Source organism: Leptonotus elevatus, chromosome 3, assembly GCF_054856555.1.
Source record: "Leptonotus elevatus isolate MCC_2025b chromosome 3, RoL_Lele_1.0, whole genome shotgun sequence".
In the NCBI taxonomy this organism is placed as follows: Eukaryota; Metazoa; Chordata; class Actinopteri; order Syngnathiformes; family Syngnathidae; genus Leptonotus; species Leptonotus elevatus.
The window spans coordinates 11,123,501-11,142,856 of record NC_141241.1 but is presented as its reverse complement, the minus strand read 5'-3'; the positions used below and the strand labels follow the sequence as shown (position 1 = coordinate 11,142,856).

The window sequence follows — 19,356 nt, the reverse complement described above, 5'->3', positions numbered from 1 at the left end:
AAAATCAGCTGACCAGCATAAGCGGTTGAGGAAAAATAGATGGATTGTATGCATCTAGAAAAGCCTTGGCAGAGGTCTGCCCTAGTTATCTTCCAAACCGTAGCCACACTACCCAACTTGCTGTGTCTGTCTTCCTCATCCCGACCTTGCTGCGAGGCCTGGCGCGTAGACTCTCACTTAACATTTAACCGCGAGAGCAAGACTTCCTTATCAGTATGTCTCCTGTGCGACTGCTGTCTCGTTCTCGTGAGCCAAGTTGCTGGGATGACCCTGAGCTGTCATTGTTTTACTCCTGACACCCCTTTTCTCCCCAAATTCTCTCCCCTCCCTGCTCCTTTTTTCGACTGCACTAACAGGTGATGGCTGCATGCTCCTGCACAAAGCTTTTTTCCACACCTGAAATGTCAGCGCCTTCTTTCCAAAGACGTCCATCAACGCTTGTTGAGGCTGACAAGAGAGCCATTAGGGCCTTGAAAAAGGGCGTTTTCGCCAATGTCCATCTGCTGTTCACTTTTCGCCTCCATTACATGTTGAAAGCTGTGCTTATTTACTGTCTCCCTGTGAATGGTTGTTAATCACAGCTCTGTGCAGGTGCATCATGACCATGTTTAATCATCCTGCAGGAAATATACAAGGACACACAAACACACACACACACACATACACACACCTTCCCCCACCTCCTGCAAAACACAAGCGTTCCCCTCGCCCATGATGTAATGCTAGCAGACCCCTCCTCTGCCGTCTCTCGCACACCCTCTCCTTCCCTTTCGCCTCTTTCTATTGGTGGCTCCGGTCTGCATCTGCTGGATCAGCACACACACATGCACTCACTTTACACACCGGTAAGAGGAGGCTGAGGAGGGGGATTCCGCCGGCGCTGCAGCCTCCGATCACTCCACCTGGCCGTGGTGAGTCCCTCCTTTTTTTTTTTGATACATGACAGCGGCCGGCGTGGTTCGCACTACAAGACAAAAGGATGCTTTTACTTTGTCATTTGGAGGGTTAATGAAGTGGAGTGAGAATACTAGAAGAGAGCGAGAGCACCGGCGCGGTGGTCGTGCATCACACTGAGTCAGCTTCTTGGCTCCTGCCTGTGTGTTAAAGTGGTTTTTAAAAGCTGGCACGCGCTCAAGGCTGCTATCTAGGAGGGATGTCGGTCACCTTGCGGGGAGATAACGCACGCTGAGGATGCTGATGATGATGCTGATGATGAAGCTGCGTTAAGTTCCCTGTGAAGGAGTGCAGTCATGTAGTTTGCTGTGAGTCCTGGCCAGCTGCACAATGAAGATGCATCGGCTACAAATAAAGCCCTGACACTGTCATTATGTGGAGGGTGAGTGTGTGTGTGTGTGTGTGTGTGTGTGTGGACGTGGGTGACATATGCATTGCTCCTCCCTGAAGTACACGGAGCTCATTGACTGGAAGGCTCAGCCTGATTTGAAAAGAGAAAATGAGTTATCTTATCCTGACCTCAACCTTTGAATCTCACAAGAGTATAATTTGGTTACTTTTATTTTATTCTATCTATTTTCTATTTAAAAGTCATTTAGTCTGTCATGAACTCAGCCGTTGATTTCTGACAAAGCAGAGTTTTAATCCGTAAAACAGTGGATTTTTTTTCTGAAGTAGTTTAGTTGTTTTTTTTATATCTGTTTTAATTTGTGTAATCTTATATTATTCATTCATTTTTGTCATGCCCTTTTTTATTTATTTTTTTTAGAAGTTTTTTCAGTAAAAGTATTTTTATTAATTTATTTTCTTTTTTAAGTAATTCATTTTTTACTATGTCTCTGCTTGGTATTTCTTAGCAATGTTTTCTTCTCATTATTTTCCAAATACTGGCAGTTATTTTCATTTTAGATTTTTTTCCATCTACAAACCAACTACAATGTAAAAACAACCAACACTCTTATTGTTTTAAATGGTGACAGTTCGATTTATTTTCATTATTTCCGATAGGGAAATTTTTCATCAGCCTTCTGGAAAGTCCTCCGTTCAACATAAAAAAACTCCGCAAAACTCTAAACCATAAAGCTAACACTTTCAAATCATGAAAAGTGTCCTGCCAGCACTTCCAACATTACAGACCTCTTAAGTAAGTGATGGTTGGTGGTTGCCATGGAAATGACAGAGCTACATCCCATTATCCTTCTGATGGACAAATGAACCGTCAGTCATTTTGTAGCCATTACGGTTACTACATTAATTGGATCCATATCGCTTCTTTTAAGCAAACTATTGTGCTTTTTTAATTTATGTAAATGAGCTAGCCGCAAGTTCAGAAGGAGGCAGCTAAAAGACTGAGATCCAACTATTTGTATACAAGCAATGAAAAAGCCATTTTCTTCAATAACATGTCCCTTTTAAGATGATCTCTCCACTTTATATGGTTGTCATTGATTTTCCCCAGTGAGTGGATCCATCATTTCAAAGAGCTATCAAGTCAATCAGCAGAGAACTTTAATCCAGCTGCAGCAGCAACAACACTCTTTTCTCCACGCCGGATAATCAGCGTGCTGCTCTTCAATTAACCAGCAAACAAATTAGCTTTGCTGCGCCTTTCAACTCGCTCATTATTGCCAGTGATTGCAACCATCATCGTCATCATCATCATCGTCATCATCATCATCGTCATCATCATCATTATCATTATCATCATCCCATAGAGATGCCAAAAATACCAAAGGACTTCTTTTTTGGATGTTGCAGAGGTTATTGATTGCAGGTATGTACTTGTGTGGCAGTGGTCGTAAACCTTTTATTGTTTATTTTTTTTGGTAACACAGACTGGTTCCATGTAGAGCAATATTTTGAACAAAAGGTCCCCCCAATTTATTAATTTTTTTAAATACCAAGAAGTCCTCCAAAAGAATAGACTATAGTTAATTAATTAGTAATTAGTGGGAGCTTAGTGCTTGTTCCTCTTCCACAAGGCATCCCATTTTGGAGTATGAAGAGATAACGATGTGCTAATTTTGTTTTGGCCGCCATTAATACAGAAAATCCTGCTTTACCAAGATAGGATGTTGGAAATGGAAGCAAGGAATTGTGTGTTTTTTTTTTTTTGGACTGTCTGGATTTTCTGACTTCATTTTAAATCCACTTCATTTATATAACAAATCGATATAGTAATTTAAATTGTAATAAAAAAGACTTCATTGTTATGTAGTATGCTTGTATGGTTGCTTGCTTATGTTTACTTTTTACAACCATCACACGAGCAAGACAATTTGCTATGTGTACAGAAGAACGAGCCTGGTTTTCAAAATGAAACCACTTTCATATTGACCAATCATACATATTTTTTTCAGTCAGCACCAAATGGCCCAACGGGCCGGTGGTTGGGCCAGCTGTTGCAATGGACGTACAGTAATTAGGCTGCAAATACAAACTAATAAAGCAACAGGAAACGGGTGCTGTCGGCTCCTCGGAAGGTTAACGTGTGCTCTTGCTGAGAAGCTTCATTGATTTCTGACCGCTTTGAGTCCCGTTACAGTCCGTAGGAGACACAATGTCTCCATGGTGACCTTTTAAAAGTAGCGCCAACACTTGATATCGATGCTGCACTTCGCTGGACTCGCACTGGAAGGGCTGCAATCATCCATCCATCCAGTTTCTATAGTGCTCGTCCTCATTAGGGTCACGGGTGAGGTGGAGCCTGTCTCGGTTGACTGTAGGCAAGAAGCCGCGTACGTACTCTAAATGAGTTGCCAGCCAGTCTTCATAACCATGGACAATTTAGAGTCTTCACAGGACAAAATGGAAATTCCATTCCTGAGGTTCAAACCCAGAAGATGAAAACTGTGAGGCAGACGTACTAATCTCTAGTCCGTCATGCAGTCTCTGATGCCTTCAAGTATGGAAAATATGACTGAGCTCACTTATGGAGACCTGGCCAAGCAGCTGTTGAACCCGTTTTGATCATACTATGAATGTTCCAATCACCTTGATGAGTCCTTCATCCTGTTTAATTGTATTAACGCTGTGAGAGTCTAAGCTCGCTTCCACATGGTTTAACTTTTAACCAAGGCTTTTATCTTCTTTGATGGCTTTTTGGCTCTGAAGGGAGACGCCACGACTACAGTATACTCAACATGTGACAATGTGGGGTCCGCTTCTGGAAAGGGCTAACGGAAAAGTCCATCCTGGAATCTCTGTTCCATAAGTGGATAAGTGGACGACCTCAGCTTCCTCGGCATGCTTGTGTTGGACAAATTCAAAATCAATAAGGCTCTTGCTTTGACGTAAGAGTGGAAATTTGAAGAAGGCTGCTTGAAACTGTCTTCCCGTCGATTGAGGATGTCTAAAGGTTAGCTATTCCTCGGAAGGGTTATGTTATGGAACTTTTTACCTTGTAAGTGTTTGTATACAAATATTTTCAAGTTTCAAATCAAACAACCAAGTCATAATCTTTTGTCAGCTGCCTATTTATGAAAATTGTATTTGAGTGAGCAGTTTTAACTCATTCACTGCCATTGACGACTATAGACGTCAAAAATTCATGTGAACTATTTTGATTAGTTTAACATTTTTTTTCATTCCATTTTATTTTTTATGAAAACCTAGAATTTTTTTATTGTACATTTGTAACAGATATTAAACTATCATGCGATTAATTACGATTAAACGGCCCTTATTTTAATTTTTTATTTTTAAATTAGGCCCGTCAGGCGATTACATTTTTTTATTGTAATTAATCACATGACTTCACTAGTTAACTAACGATTAATCACAAATTTTATATCTGTTCTAAATTTACAATACGTTTTTTTTTAGGTTTTCATACTCTTGTAAGCAGTTAATTGTGAGCTAATTTACACCGAGTTTCTCCGCCCGTGTGACTTGTAGCTAAGGGAAGCAATGAATGTTTGAGACGGTTCTACTGAAAACTGACAGAAGGAGCACTGCAAGAAACGTTGACATCGGCTAGTCAGACCATTTACATTGGATTCTATCCCAAATCAATAGGATTCTTCTTAATCATTTGTCCTATCAGGTTCCACTGATCAGTTGAGAGGGTGGCATTCTGTTCCAGAACAAGATCAGAATCAGACAGAAAATAGTAGTTCTAATCGTCATATCAGCCTGCATATTTACAAAGTCATTAATTCATCGTCAGTGCCTGCCGGCATTCTTTCCTCCACACTAACTCCCCTGCCACAGCCCACCCCCGCCATCCTCCCAGTGTGCAGCTGTGCAGGACCTTGACCTCTGCCCCCTTACACAGGGGCTGCGAAACCACAAAGAAAGTGGGAATAAAAGTCTAAATAAACGGAATGTATTCATCGCAGTCTCATTAGATCCCGCACATGGCTTGACGTCATGTCATGCAAGTCTCGGGGGCACGGGGCATATTAATATGGAGATAATTCATATGAATGCCACACGTCCCACTGGGCCAGATATTGTCTTTTATTGCTGATGGGAGATGAAGAGAGGAAGGGCTGCTAGTTTGGCATCAGCAGGCGAGCCGCTGCCAGATGGCTTTTGGTCATCATTTCACTTTGGTGTGTTTTTTTTTTAAACTCTCTTTGTTCACTGACCACATGACATCTGCGCAGCAAAAACTTCATTAAGTGAGAGTCTCCTGGTACGTCTCAATTAAACAAAACGGTTCAAAAATTGGTTGTTAATTAATTTACGGGATGAAAGTCCAATATGGTTGCCAATTGGCTAGCATGTGCAATGATGTGTCAAAGTTTTCAGGTTCTGGGTTCTGGTTTCCTCCCGTGGAGTTTGTATGTTCTTCCTGAGCTTGCGTGGGTTTCCTCCTGGTACTCTGGCTTCCTCCCACATTCCAAAAAACATACATGTTATGGTCATTAGAGACTTGAAAATAGGGGGTGTTCAATGTTCCGCACAGGGGGCATTTGTAATCCATTGCACGTTTTATTTGGCCCGCTTATTCTAATAAAAAGATCAAATCAGGGCCCACATCAGAAGATGAACACAATTAATGAAAAGAATGTATACAAAAAAAGTTTAACGATCTCACACTTTTTATATTTAATTGTTTTGTTAGATAAACATAAAAATGTAACATAAAAAAAATTACGATTGTAAATTATTATTATTTTTTTTAAAATATTAAAATACATTTTTAATGTTACAAGATATCGCACTAAGACTAATACATCTTTCACTATGAGGACAAAGTGAGTGCTAAAGATGAGAGCTGGGATTTGACAAGCATTACAGTATATATCATATTTCCTATACTTTATTTTACTTTAATGACCATATATATTGATAATTGATGTCCACTCTAATTGACACCATTCCCCAATTATTCCGTGGATATATCATCCACACCTCAAATAAATGTCTCCTTACTACCCTTGGGAATTATGCAACTGGGCGAATGTAATTGCTTTTACAATGCTGATGTCACGGTTGACATTAAGCAGGCATATTTTCTCTTTAGATGATTTTTGTTGCACTTTTTAAAACGTATCAATTCATCCATCTGTTCATTGTCTACAGCGCTTGTCCTCACTATATTCTAGTCTCTCTCTCCCTCTCTCTCTCTCTCACACACACAAACTAAACATTTTTTAACTATAACTAATGCTAAAACTAGTAAAAATTTAACTAAAGCAAAGCATTTTTTTAAACATTCACTTCTTCAGTGAATCCAACCAGAATGTTTTGGGAATCCAGAGTACACAGAGAAAAACATTCTTCGAGGTGAAAGTTCTCCCAATTTGCTGTCTGTCTGCCTTTCTCCTGGCTCAGAGGGGTTGAAGGTTATCAGACACTGGCTGAGTCATGTCATGTGCTCACGACTTTGTAGTATATCAGCATTTTCAGCCCTCCTCTGAATGCCTTGATGAAGACATTGATGCACAACACATCACCCAATCCAGTGTGACAAAGAGCGCTTGTCATGTACTTAACCCCAATAAAATCTGACCTGATATGAATGGCTGCAGTGTAGTCGGCGGTGCGTTCAGTTGTCTTGAAAAAGGAGGGTGTTTTTTGAGCACGGCGGCAGATTGAGAGTGATGTGTTCAACAATGGCGCCGCCGTCAAACAGAACCTTCGACAAAGTGGAGGCCACTTGTTTCTTATCACAGTACAGTATTGTGATATGGAAGAAGAGCAACTCGGCTGACATCTGACATCTTTCAGATTTAAACACCGCAGAATAACACAACATGTTAGCATCATGTTAGCACTGATGCTAGCATTAGCACTGAGCGGTGTCCTGGCTGGTCCACCAACTTTGTAGGCCTCTAAGGTGAGCTGGGGTTGCGTTTGCATTCCGAAACTCGTCGTTTGTGGTCCAAATGCCTCATATTGTTGCTTTAATGAACACAAAGAGTATGTTGTATCGCAGAACATACAGCTTTGATTCCACTTTTGAGAAATGTTCGTCATCGTATTTTCCTACAATGCAAAGAGACAAATGCCGTTGTTTCAAGCAGAGCAGCTTTACTGGTGTCAAAGCATGCTGTAGATGACTGCAGTGTGACAAGCGCAACGTGACATTTTAGTCTTTTTTGCAGCAGTGAAAGGAGATTACATGAATGGCTGCGTCCGCCTGTGTTCAAGTCTTTGCCTTTGCCCGTAATCCTCTGTAATGCTCTTTGTGCCGGACGCTCGCGGCTCTCCTTCATTGTTCTACTTGGCTGCAGAGCACAGTAGAAGAACAAGAAGAAGAAGCAGTGACTTGCTCATAGCCAAATATAAAATAAAATAAACAGCAAAGACAACTTTGCCTGGGAGAAATATAGAGCCTGGTATGTCAAACCAAGTTTAATTTGGAACTAGTCCAGATTTCGGCATCTTGGAAAATAATCAATTTAAAAAAGAAAAGCTTTTTTTTATTATTATTATTATTTATAGTAAAAACAAAATTACTTAAAATAAATCCAACTGGTGTGAATGCAGATTTTGGTATGAATCCTTATTTCGTGATTAATAAAATTCAAGAAATACCTGTGAAATCATACCCACTTCAAAACCTTTCTATCCCCGTGTGTAATTAGGGTCAGAATATCAAACTGGAGCTGATCATTATTTTGGTGTAAATAGACATGTACAACATATCTAAAAATAATCTTACATATGATGTCAAACTGGATCTGATCCCAATTTTGCTGTGAATCCACACATGCAACAACAACAAAAATCCTCTTTTCTAATTTGGGATGTTTTAAGAAATGAATATCCAATTTGAATGTGTATGCAATTTCAGAACCGATCATGTTATAGAAAGTTTAACCTGAATCTGATTCTGGTGTGATTCCAGACATTTATGGCAAAGAAAAAATCCCCATCTTTCATATTGTGCAAAAATACAAAACTAAACATGTCAAACCGGATCTGATCCAGATTTTGGTGTAAATCCACCAAAAAAGGTACATTTGAACACAATTGACTTGATGTATGGATCTAATATGAATAATAATGCCCCAAATTATGTTTAATTTGAACAATTGATGCATGATTGCAGGGACAGAAGCTATACAAGCAAATCAAGTTACATCCAGTTTTGATCCAGATGTTGATGCAAATTAGCACAGTTATCATTTACAGTATTTCCCAGACTCGGTTAACTCTCACTCCATTTGACCATCTGATCCAGATTGCTTTTAGGCAAGCTAAAGGGAAGTCACGGGTGACAACATTTACTGGAGAACTGTATTTGTTTTGCTTCTATTGATAGTTTGAGGACTCCCTGGTGGCGAGTGACGTCACGGTAGATAGGCAGGCAGGCACACAGGGCAGGCAGCAGCGTGAGATGTGGGCGGAGCTTGAAGCTTTGCAGCCTCTGTGGAAACACACACTACACACGCACACACAAGCAGAGTGGACTTGGTTTGGCCGACACGTCAATGCGAGGAGCGGCGTTTGGTGGATTTAAACCTGATCTCTTTTTACTTTGTTTTCTTCTTTCCAGCACCCCAGACTTCAGCCACCATTGGATCTGTTACATGGATGTGTAATTTTTTAAATTGCATTTAGCAGCCAAGAGTGGTGAGTAACAATATTTTTTTTTTCCTGCGTGTACGCGCGGAGCTGTTTTAAATCGTGCAGTGATTTCTTTCTTTTCTGTTTTTCTTTCTTCTTCTTTTTACCGTCTCAGGCTGCTACAATTCATTTGAAATTAATCAATTCGATTTCAAGCATTTTAAGTTAACCTCAGTCTGACAAGAGATGTGCAAACTTTGTTGGTGTTCAACTCAATATTTAAAATGACACCTTTTTGAAAAATTAAGACAATCTTGTAGCCTTGTTCTTTTTAAGTTTTGTACTATCAGTAACTTTTAAGACATCGTGAAATTGGGGATCAGGGTCCGATCCAGATTAAATTTTGCAGCATAATAAATGGCTTCGAAATTTAACTGAGAGTAATGTGTTTTGCACAGATTAAAAAGGTAACATAAAATTCAGGACACAAACGTATTTTTTAACCTGCAGACATGAAATTGTGTGCAAACTGTTTATTGCACAATAGAAAAGCAAGAGATTTTTAAAATTGTACTTTTGTCACCAATGTATGGGTTCACATGGAAAAAAAACCTTGATCAGATCAACTTTAATTTCAAGTTTTTATTGTTGCACATAACATTAGGAAATAGTTTTGTATATTTTAAAAACCAGGATTTTATGTATTTAGTTATTTTAAGTCTCCAGTTTCGTGACATTATGGTCTTGTGGGTTCACATCAACATCTATCAATTCCAGATTAAACTCTGTTTGGATATTGCGGCATCTGACGCTGCATATACACAATTGTGCTTTAATCTGAAATAGATATGATTGTTTTTCAGTTTAGAAGCCCATTTTTTGTCATTCTGATCATTGTCATATGTGCTGGTTCACACCAAAATCTGGATCAAATCCAGATTAAACTCTAACCAATGGAGAGCTGGCATGCCCTGGTGCTCTTGGAAAGCTTAAATATTCATCAAAAAAGAAGAGGGAAAGAATCCCAGGTCTGGGAACTCAGTTGGATACTATTAATGTAAAAAGTCTTTATTTATGCGGCTCAAAATCTTTAAAAACACCAACATGTTTCAGCCCACTTGCCAACTCCCTGAAAGAAGGCCGGTGGGCCGATACGTGTTGCTGTTTTTAATGATTACACTTTGCAGCCCTATAAATACTTTTTGCATTAATAGTATCCAACTGAGTGCCTGGACTTGGAATTATTTTCAACCAAACTCTGCTCAATTCGATTACAGTATTATCCCATGCATAAATATCGTACGCTTGCTTACAGACACTTTTTAAGACAATCCAACTATTTGTGCATTAACATTAAAAAGGACATTTTCCATAATACGCCCTCTTTTAAAATTGTTTTTGACTGTTTGCACATAACTTCAGAACCATGTTCATGTTGAGTTTTTGTATATTTATATTTTTATTTACTCTCTTTGGTACCTAAAAAGTAGAGTCTACAAACTACTGTTTGATTACTAAATGTGCCATAGTATAACATTCCAAAGCTGTTGTGGCATTGCACTCTTCCACATTAGCAAGGATGTAAAATGTAGTACGCTTTTTTTTTTTTACCTAAATTGGGACATAGGAGGTACATCACTATAAATGGTTTAAGAAAAAAAAAAAAAAGCTACCATGTTGTGCAGAGTCACATTGCGCAAATTAAGAAACAAATTAAGTAGCTTTACAAAGTGATATTGCCAACTAGTGGCCTGGCATGCAAAGTGCAAGTCTGTTACGACATAGGACACGTCAAAAACAACAACAAAAACTATTACCGCAGCCTTTAACCCTGGCCAAAGATTGACAAAGAACAGTTCTATGTTATAGTTTAGGCAATGCAGATGCTTAATGGTTAGCACATCTGCCTCACAGACCTGAGGTTCTGGGTTTCGAATCTCAACTCAGGCCTGCCTTTGTGGGGTTTTCGTTGTACTTTAACTAGAAACTTAATAATCTAAATTCACTATTGGTGTGAATGTAAATTTCCCATGTGTGTTCCGACTTCCTCCCACATTCCAAAAACGTGAATGGTCTTGGAATAACTCTAAATCACAGGTGTCAAACCTAAGGCCCAGGGGCCAGATCCAGCCTGCAGCATCACTTAAGTGGCCCACTAAAGAAGGGGGAGGTCTACTTCATGTTTCTTGCTAAATATTCTCATCTTCACTTTTAACAGATGTCACAAACAATTGTTCCCACCAAATTGTTTCTTAACAATTTAACCTCTGGTTTCAAATTTGATTTGATTATAGCGGCAATTGTGTATATGAAGCATTATGATGGTTGTGTACCCCCCCCCCCCCAAAAAAAAAAGTCAGCTTGGATAAAGACAAATCATGCGCTGAAGATTTCCCAAAATGTTCAGGGCGTGACTTTAAGCTTCTCTTGTGTAAAATTTCATCACAAACTTCACTTTTTTTTTTCCTGTGAAGAAACAGAAAAATGCTTTGTTGCATTAATCAAGTTGATGAGTCGCTGATTGTGACATCACACAGAGGATGATGATTATGATGAAATCAGACCTTCAGACGACCTCATCATCATAGCCCGTGAGCTTGAACAACACTCGTCCTCCCTCATTTTACTCTAAACCAAAAGCTGCAGGAAGAAGTATTCCTTGAAACACTTATAGCCCCCTCCTCCTCTTCCGCCTCGTTTTGCTGAAGAAGAAAAAAAACACACACACATGGGATCCCCACCCACCCACACAATCACACGCACATTCAAAGACTCAAAACAAACATGCATGCTCCACCCACAGCTCCGCATGGAACGGTCAGCATGTGGAGACCAGAGTCTCATTGCTTTTAACAAAGCTTCATGAGGGCCCAGTGGTATCTGAAAATTAGATAAAGGGCCCTGCTTGGGTAGCATGTGAAGTCCGCGAGGCTGCATGTGAGCGTCAGGGCGTGAGCTGCGGCTGACAGCAGTTCCTGTGTGAGTGTGCACTTTGTGTTTGTTTTTCTCATCAAGTTGTTTTAGGGGCCGGTTGTGAGCCGGCCCTCATCCCGCCCCCTTGTACTGCTGGGCCAATAGCAAGACCAGCTTTTTAGAGATGCTTGCTACTGCCCCCCCCCCCCCCCAAAAAAAACTGATACCAGTATGACTATTCACTCTTGAGTACGCACCGATACGGAGCACTGATAGCACTAGTACTTATGATACATCCCTGCTCTGATTTCTGCTCCAACAATTGGAAGCATACTGTGTATATGTTGGGGGTGGCATTTAATGGAGGTGTGTGGTTGTCAGAACTTCGAGCCAGTATCAATTTGAACAAGGCTGAGATGGAAATCTATTATGCAACAAGCTGCTTTCTCTCCAGAGAGAAATTCTTTCCCTTTTTTCTCTCCCTCTTCTCTGTTTTGAAACCAGTGCAGGGGAAAAGATAAAACTCTCACTTTGCGATGAAAAACAGCTGGTCCGGAATGTGTTTCTATGAAAATCCACTCCTTTAGTCCTTTCAAAACTATCTGATTTACTACGTTTTCTATTGCAAAACACAACCATCGTATTGTGCTACAGCAGCTGTCATTCAGAACAATACAGAGGAGCAGATGCTTATTAGTAAAAAAAAAAAACATTAAAAAAGCTCATTATTCTCAATTTCACAGTTTAAGATGACCAGCTTCATTGTGGCCGGTTATTATCTGTGGCCTCCATCAGGCACTGGTGCCAGGAGGGACCACCTCATATTGACGTATGACTTCCTTTATTGGCACCAAATACAAAACCAGGATCACTACTTGATAGCTAACAAAGCAGAGGAGCCTCAGTAGGTGCGTTTGAAACCGACCAGACAGCTTAGGGTGAACAGAATAGCAGCAATCTTGAGTAAGTGCTCAGCCTGACTTGATTTAGCCGTGGCTGAGCTTGATAATCATGTGGATTAATCGGGTCCTGAGGCAATTTGGGCAAAATGGAGTGCGCCGCTTGGCTGGTTTGAAAGAAGTGCAACATGATGTGAATGATGAGAGGTTGAGATTCATCAATGATTCATCCTTATTCTGCTCAGTACGAGGCAACTGGCAACAGGAGTTCAAACCATTCAGTGAGAGAATTTACCTATTGATTAAATTGTTAATTCAGGTGAACATGCAAACTCCTAAGCTAAGATTCAAACCCAGGAGCTCTGAGGTAGATATGAGTCACACAACTTTTCGATATACAAACCGTCCATCTAATATATATATATATATTTATTTTATTTATTTTTTTGGGGGGGAAAATGTGCGTTATAACTAGGGGTGTCAGGCGATTACATTCTTTAATCGGAATTAATCGCATGACTTCAATAGTTAACTTACGATTAATCGCAAATTTTATATGTTCTAAATGTAAAATAAAATATACAATACGTTTTCATACAATTAACATAAAAGTGGAGAAAATGTTAAATAGTAATATGGCTGCATCTTTTAGTCAATATAGTAATTTCATAATAAATCATAAAATTGAGTTTAAATTAAAAGGTTGTACTGTACTGTAAAAAAAAGTGTGTGATATTGATTTGTGTTGAGGTCATATTTCTGCCACTAGATGGCATAATTGCATTTGTAAGACATTGGTGACAGCTCGGTGCATTTTTCTTTTCATATTAAGAGCTATCTAATCTTTAACATGAAGCAACTTGTGAAATTCATAAAATTTCTAAAATTATAGAAGACAACTTCACCCCAGTCTCCACAAATATATGCATTATTATTAAATGTATTACTTCTAAATTTTGACATGTGTCTGCTGCGTTGCGACTGAAATTAAGGGGCGGTTAATAATCGTGCATTAAAAACATTAGTGGCGTTAAATGCCCTTTAAATGAACTCAAATTAACACACACATTTTGACACCACTAATTATAACAGAACTCAACTCACTTCACACAAGCAGCATTTTGGCAAATATTAAACAATTCTTCAGAAAAGAGGCTTCAAGCTATTTAATACTCCCAGTTGAGTACTACTTCCTGGAAACAACAACATTTGTCGTCATTAGTTAGCCTACACAGAAAAGGCTTGGGCTGACATTTGAACCCAAAACCTCCCAATTGTGAGGCGCACACGCTACACTAAGCATTCGTGTCTTAGTAAAAGTTTGCTCCACTCTTGTCGGACCTCAATAGATTGCTACTGTACTGTACTGACAAGTACATGATGCCCTTTTAAGACCTTTTGTCTGGCTTGTCAAAAGCGGTAATGAAATGAGTCGTCACGTTGCTGAAACTGCAGGGATTTAATGGCTTCCTTCCAACACCGACTTGAAGTCATGAGATCGCTGGTCTGCTGTGGCTCGCCGTGTATTTGCTGTTGCTTCCATGTGGCGTAATCAGCACCGTGACCTCACGGAAGTCCTCGTTGTGCAATTGCGCGAGTGTCACTTTGATCGCATGCGCGACTCGCGTCGTCACGCAGGTGGATGGCGATCCGCTGCGGAATCTACAAGCTTGTAAACAAGGAGATGTGAGATTCAAAGTATATCACATGCAGTTTGGGGGAACAGGTTTCCCTTAAATTGGCAACAGAGAGTAGAATATTAAAAAGCTAATGCTAATACAAACCTAATTCCAATGAAGTTGGGATTTTGTGTACATAAAAAGAGAACGCAGTGACTTGCACATCTTTTTCAAGTAAGCGGTAAGGCCAAAAGGCAACATTGAATGCTTGTGACCTGTGATCGCGCAGTGTAGCTTTAAGGGGCGTGGCCTAGTGATGTTACATCAGGAACTAGAATTTGATTGGTCTGCTAGCTTAGAGTGAGCATCTCGGTGTGAGTTATGGCCTATTCTGCTTTTGGATTTGTGCGTTTGACTCTTTGTTCCTTTCAATAAATGGCTAGTTGTGCCTCTACAGTATGTGTGTCTCTTAATTAGAGATTTTTTTTCTTCACTTCACTCGAGTGGCAGCAGATCTGAGGAAAAATGTAATAAAATGTAAGAGATTAGCATAGCAGCCGTAGGAGAAGTGGACCGCATGTCTTCATGAGTGCAATGACACTAAAGGACTCTAAGGGAAACGATGTGCTTGGCCTTTTCCAAAACCGTTTCTGTCGTGTCACGCTACTTCAAATGGGTTACAACGAGTCAAGTAAACAAATGAGATTAGTTTAATCTACTTTCCTCCCAGTTCTGAGACTAATAGCGGCCATTTTTAAATGCCATAAAAGGATTTTCTGGTAAGTGCGAAGCAGTTTGTGTAAAAGATGCCGTGGTCAAGTGGTGACTGTGGGGAATTACGAAACGCAGCCCATTAATTATACTTTGCACTTTTACTGAAAATGATCATCGGTTCCAAGTCAACAGCATATCAGTGTTAACCCATTTGACCCCCAAACTCTCTTAAGCACTTACCTCCTCTCACAGTCCTTAGAAATAGACTGTTCAACAATACTGAGCTGTATTTGAATGAATGTAAATGAGAGTATTCACACTAAATCTATTCTTCTATTCACTAGTTGGGGATTTGAACCCTCCTGTGGTTAATTGCAATATGTTTCGAGACGCTGGGTGACTTGACAATTACTGTATTTTGAATTCATAATTAAGTAAGAAGTCATGTACTCTGTAAATAGAATTTGCCCATTTCATACTGGTATAGAAGCGTCATTAATAAAATAAAAAATAAAATAAAAAGTTTACATATGGGAGTTGAGAAGGAGACCAGTCTGATGCTAACCATGGAATAGGAATTGGAATGTGGATTCAACTTGTTTTGCTTGTTCTCTTTTTGACAGCAAGGAGAAAAAGTTTGATGATAACCCTAAAACAGGGTTACAACAAATAAAATGACAAGGATCTAAAGTCCAGTGCTTTTTCAGTCAGCCGAGAGCAGTGTCATTTCACAGAGTTAAGACCGCCATTTTGACTTGTGGCGTAAGCTCGGAATCGTCAATTGGAAGCTGGTTATTTTGTACGACCAAAATAATAATAATTGTTTCTCAATACTACCCGCTTGCTGATTGTCGTACTGCCATGTGTGTCTTCCACTTTAAATTTACTGATTTGAGCGAATGTGCTCACCCCCCGTCGGATCGGCCCAAGCACAGATTCGTAACTATGTATTCAAACATTTAATTCACACAGTACGTAACTGTGTCACGGGAATAGTTGAATTTGCTTTCGGCCCGAGTCTGGCTGTAGCATTCCACTCATTGGAGACGTAAATTCAAGAGAGCCTCCTGTATTGTTGTTTGACTGATGCGTTCAATACCCTGTGATTTGAGCAGTTTCCAAGGGAACAGTTCAGAAGTATAAAATTATGACTATGATGGCCATGTAGTCGTGTTTTTAAAACCTTACATACCTGCAGGCTGCTGCTGTTTGTTGACGAGCTGGCTTTGATGATGATGACGACAAGTTGAGCACATCAACAATTTGACGTCACGTCATCTTGCATACTGTAAAAGGTGCGCCACGTTTTGTTCCCAATTATGTCATCGCGCTCTGCTGCCGTCTCATCTTTCGTTTTTTTCCCTCCGACCTCGTTTTTTTGGCCAGACGTGCTGAGTCATGCTTTGACGCGGAAAGTCGCCAGCATTGATGCATTTAGTTGCAGTCAATTGCCGGCTGGCCTGACTGCGACAAGGAGGGGTTGCAGTTTATTTTTAACCCACTGGTGATTTATTTAAGAGTCTGGGAGACGTCTGCAGGAACTCTGTCTCCATAGTCCCCACCTGTCTTATTCCCACCTGTCTCATTCCCATAGCAGGGTTATGAGGTTTTGGGTTCAAATCTCGCCTTCCAACCTGTGTGTCGTGTGCATGTTGCCGTGGGCATTCTCTTGGAATTCTCTGTGGGAAAAGTCATTTTTAAAGTAGTTTATTGAAGTGTGCATTTTATATACTCCGTGAACAAAGTTGAGCAAGTGTGAGCCCAAGTCAATAAACCTTTAACTTTGCTATATTGTCACTATGGCAACGTGATGACACATTTGTGCGTCCAAAGCGACGAAGACGCTCCGTTTGTTATGCAAAGTGAACAATTGACGGCGGAGCCTCGTATTGACTCATCTCTTTCCCAAATCGTGCACGTCAATGGACTTCATGCTGTGAGGAGTTCGTCTCTTAGCTAATTTACATTTTAGCACCCATTTTGTTATGTTTATAATATGCAAATAAGTAAATAATGCACATAGTGTTTTTTTTTTGTTGCTGTAATTTGAATCCAAGATCATAGCTTGGAATTGGAAAGTTAATGTACCGTAGGCCATGTACATCTATGCATTTTAAATCTGTGTTTTCCCCTGCTGCGTTTTAGCAGGCTGCGCTAAATGTGAGTTATTAAGACAGACCCAGCATGATGCCTCTGTCTTGTCAGTCACCCACTGAGCTCTTTCTGTTCCCAACACAATGGCTCCGGTAACTCTGCTGGATCGTTGCTGGAATCCCAAACCCCCGCCAGTGTGGTTTTTAGGCATAAACTGAGGAATAACGGTAATAAACCTCAACAGTAATAACAACACCACACCCATAAGCCGAAGTTGTGTTACTCTGACACCAATGAGGATGTCACGCTCCTTCCTTCATCCCAACAGATGTAGGTGTTAATATGGAGCCTCCGTGGGAGTTCTCAAGGTTAATGAATCTGTAACTGTGAGCAATATGGCACCAGATTTCCACCATTTATCCATACAGTACACGTAGCAGAAGAGCGTCTCCTTGATGAGCCAGATGGGCTGCATGGCACTGAGCGTAGTGGCCACTAGGTACTAACTTGACGACGAGAGGCCAGATTGCGTTAATAAAAGTAGGCGTTGTGTGCGATTATTTTTAGTATGAATAAAGTATTTTATTTGTGCCGCTTGCAAATATGGTTAAATGTTCGTTTTATGTTTGACGAAGGATGCAGTTTAGCGATCTGATTCAGGACATTTGAGAATTGAAGTCCCATAATTGTCCTTTCTTGTCTTTTATGTTTATGCTGTCAGTTGCATCCGTATTACTAGGGTCTTATTCGTGGGGTCATTGCATAAATTGGATTCCCCAAATACTCTCGGTTTAAATGTTTCAATTCTTTGAAAGCATCTGATTCTTTACTTTCTGAGCAACCCGGGATTGGATGCTTTGTGTCACATACTGTAGCTGTATCAGGCCACTAAGAGTATCTTAATGTCACGTGAAATTGTTGTTGTTGGGCTTAAGCTATACTCGCCGGTGTGACAAAAGGGTTAGGAAAAATGTTTTGACACATTTTCTGTATGGATTATCCTCTATGAAAATTCACAAAAGTGGTGCCGGGAATCCTCACTGAAAGCCTTTGCTTTTCATTAAATATTCAAAGACCTCTCAAGTGGAGTAATGATATGTTCATGGAACTAGGGAAATTCCAGTGAGGGAGTATACTGGGGCTGCCAGTTTGAGTTTGAATGGCACATCCCAGTGTCAGTGTAAATAGTATGACTCTCTAGCAATGTAACCCAACAATGAGTGCTACACAGGAGAAATACAGCAATGTACAACACTCTATACTGTTCCCCTCCAGTCCTGTGGGTGGCAGTAATGTACATAATCGCAAAGAACATCCCTAGCATGACTAATGTATATTGTGTTATTCCCATTCTATTCCTATTTTTGCATGGAGCTGTCATTTCTCTACCAAAACTCTATAATGTGTCTGGCCTCTAGGCGCCCTTTCACTGTAGATGGTAAACTGAACTGCCACATTAATATAATACTCGGCAATCTACAAATCTGCGCGGCGCCTGCCAGCTAGAGCTGTGATCACCAGGAAGTCTGCCATCAGCGGCCGCCAGACAACCGGGGGCCACTTGCAGACCAGCGCAGCCGCCCGCCCCTCTCCAGCCAGCCTGCCCTGCCAATGGATTTATTACCTGCTCTAAAACCCTTTGAATGAGCTCTTGAGGGAGCATTTGCATTGATAAAAAGCCCTCGTCCAGAGACGCCATGTGCTCTGGGCTGTTAACTATCAAAACATCGGCATCTCTTTAGAACTTTGGAGGAGGTTTGGGATGTAAATGTGGCATCACAGCAACATCATCTGTGGTATGTCGCTCTTCTTTACATTTCAGAACCTGACAAATTTTACTTGTTTATTTTTTATTTTGCCAAATGTGTCACCACTCCTATTGGTCCATTCACAATACAGTTCCCCACTAAAACAATTACTTTTTGACTTCGGGCCACAGCCTATTGATGCTACATAATGATATATACTGTACTCCTGGGTTGCACATTTTATATATAACGGTCACTGTTTTCTACATACATAATACCTGATTCAATTTGATTGATTCAATTTTGTTATTATACAAGTACAAGGCAATGGAATGCAGATTGCATGAAGCAAGAAGTTCATAAGAAATAAGGTCTATTTCTACAAATATGTCTAGGCCATGCCTAATTTTGTGAGTAATTAAAGTTAGTAGCTTGTAGTCACTCAAAACA

The 19,356-nt window shown here is 40.2% G+C and overlaps 1 protein-coding gene across 2 annotated transcripts in view; it reads left to right on the top strand.

The window, feature by feature from the left end:
• Positions 1–773: 773 nt before the first annotated feature.
• The window catches only part of LOC147176922 (semaphorin-4B-like), a 60,102-nt gene continuing 41,519 nt past the window's right edge, over positions 774–19,356 (top strand). The window contains exons 1-2 of one of the 2 annotated variants that reach the window (XM_086071752.1): positions 774–911; positions 8,909–8,985. The gene's annotated coding sequence lies outside the window, so the exon portion shown is untranslated. Of the gene's footprint in view, positions 912–8,828; positions 8,986–19,356 lie in introns of those variants that run through there. The other variant, XM_086071750.1, reaches the window with a different exon arrangement.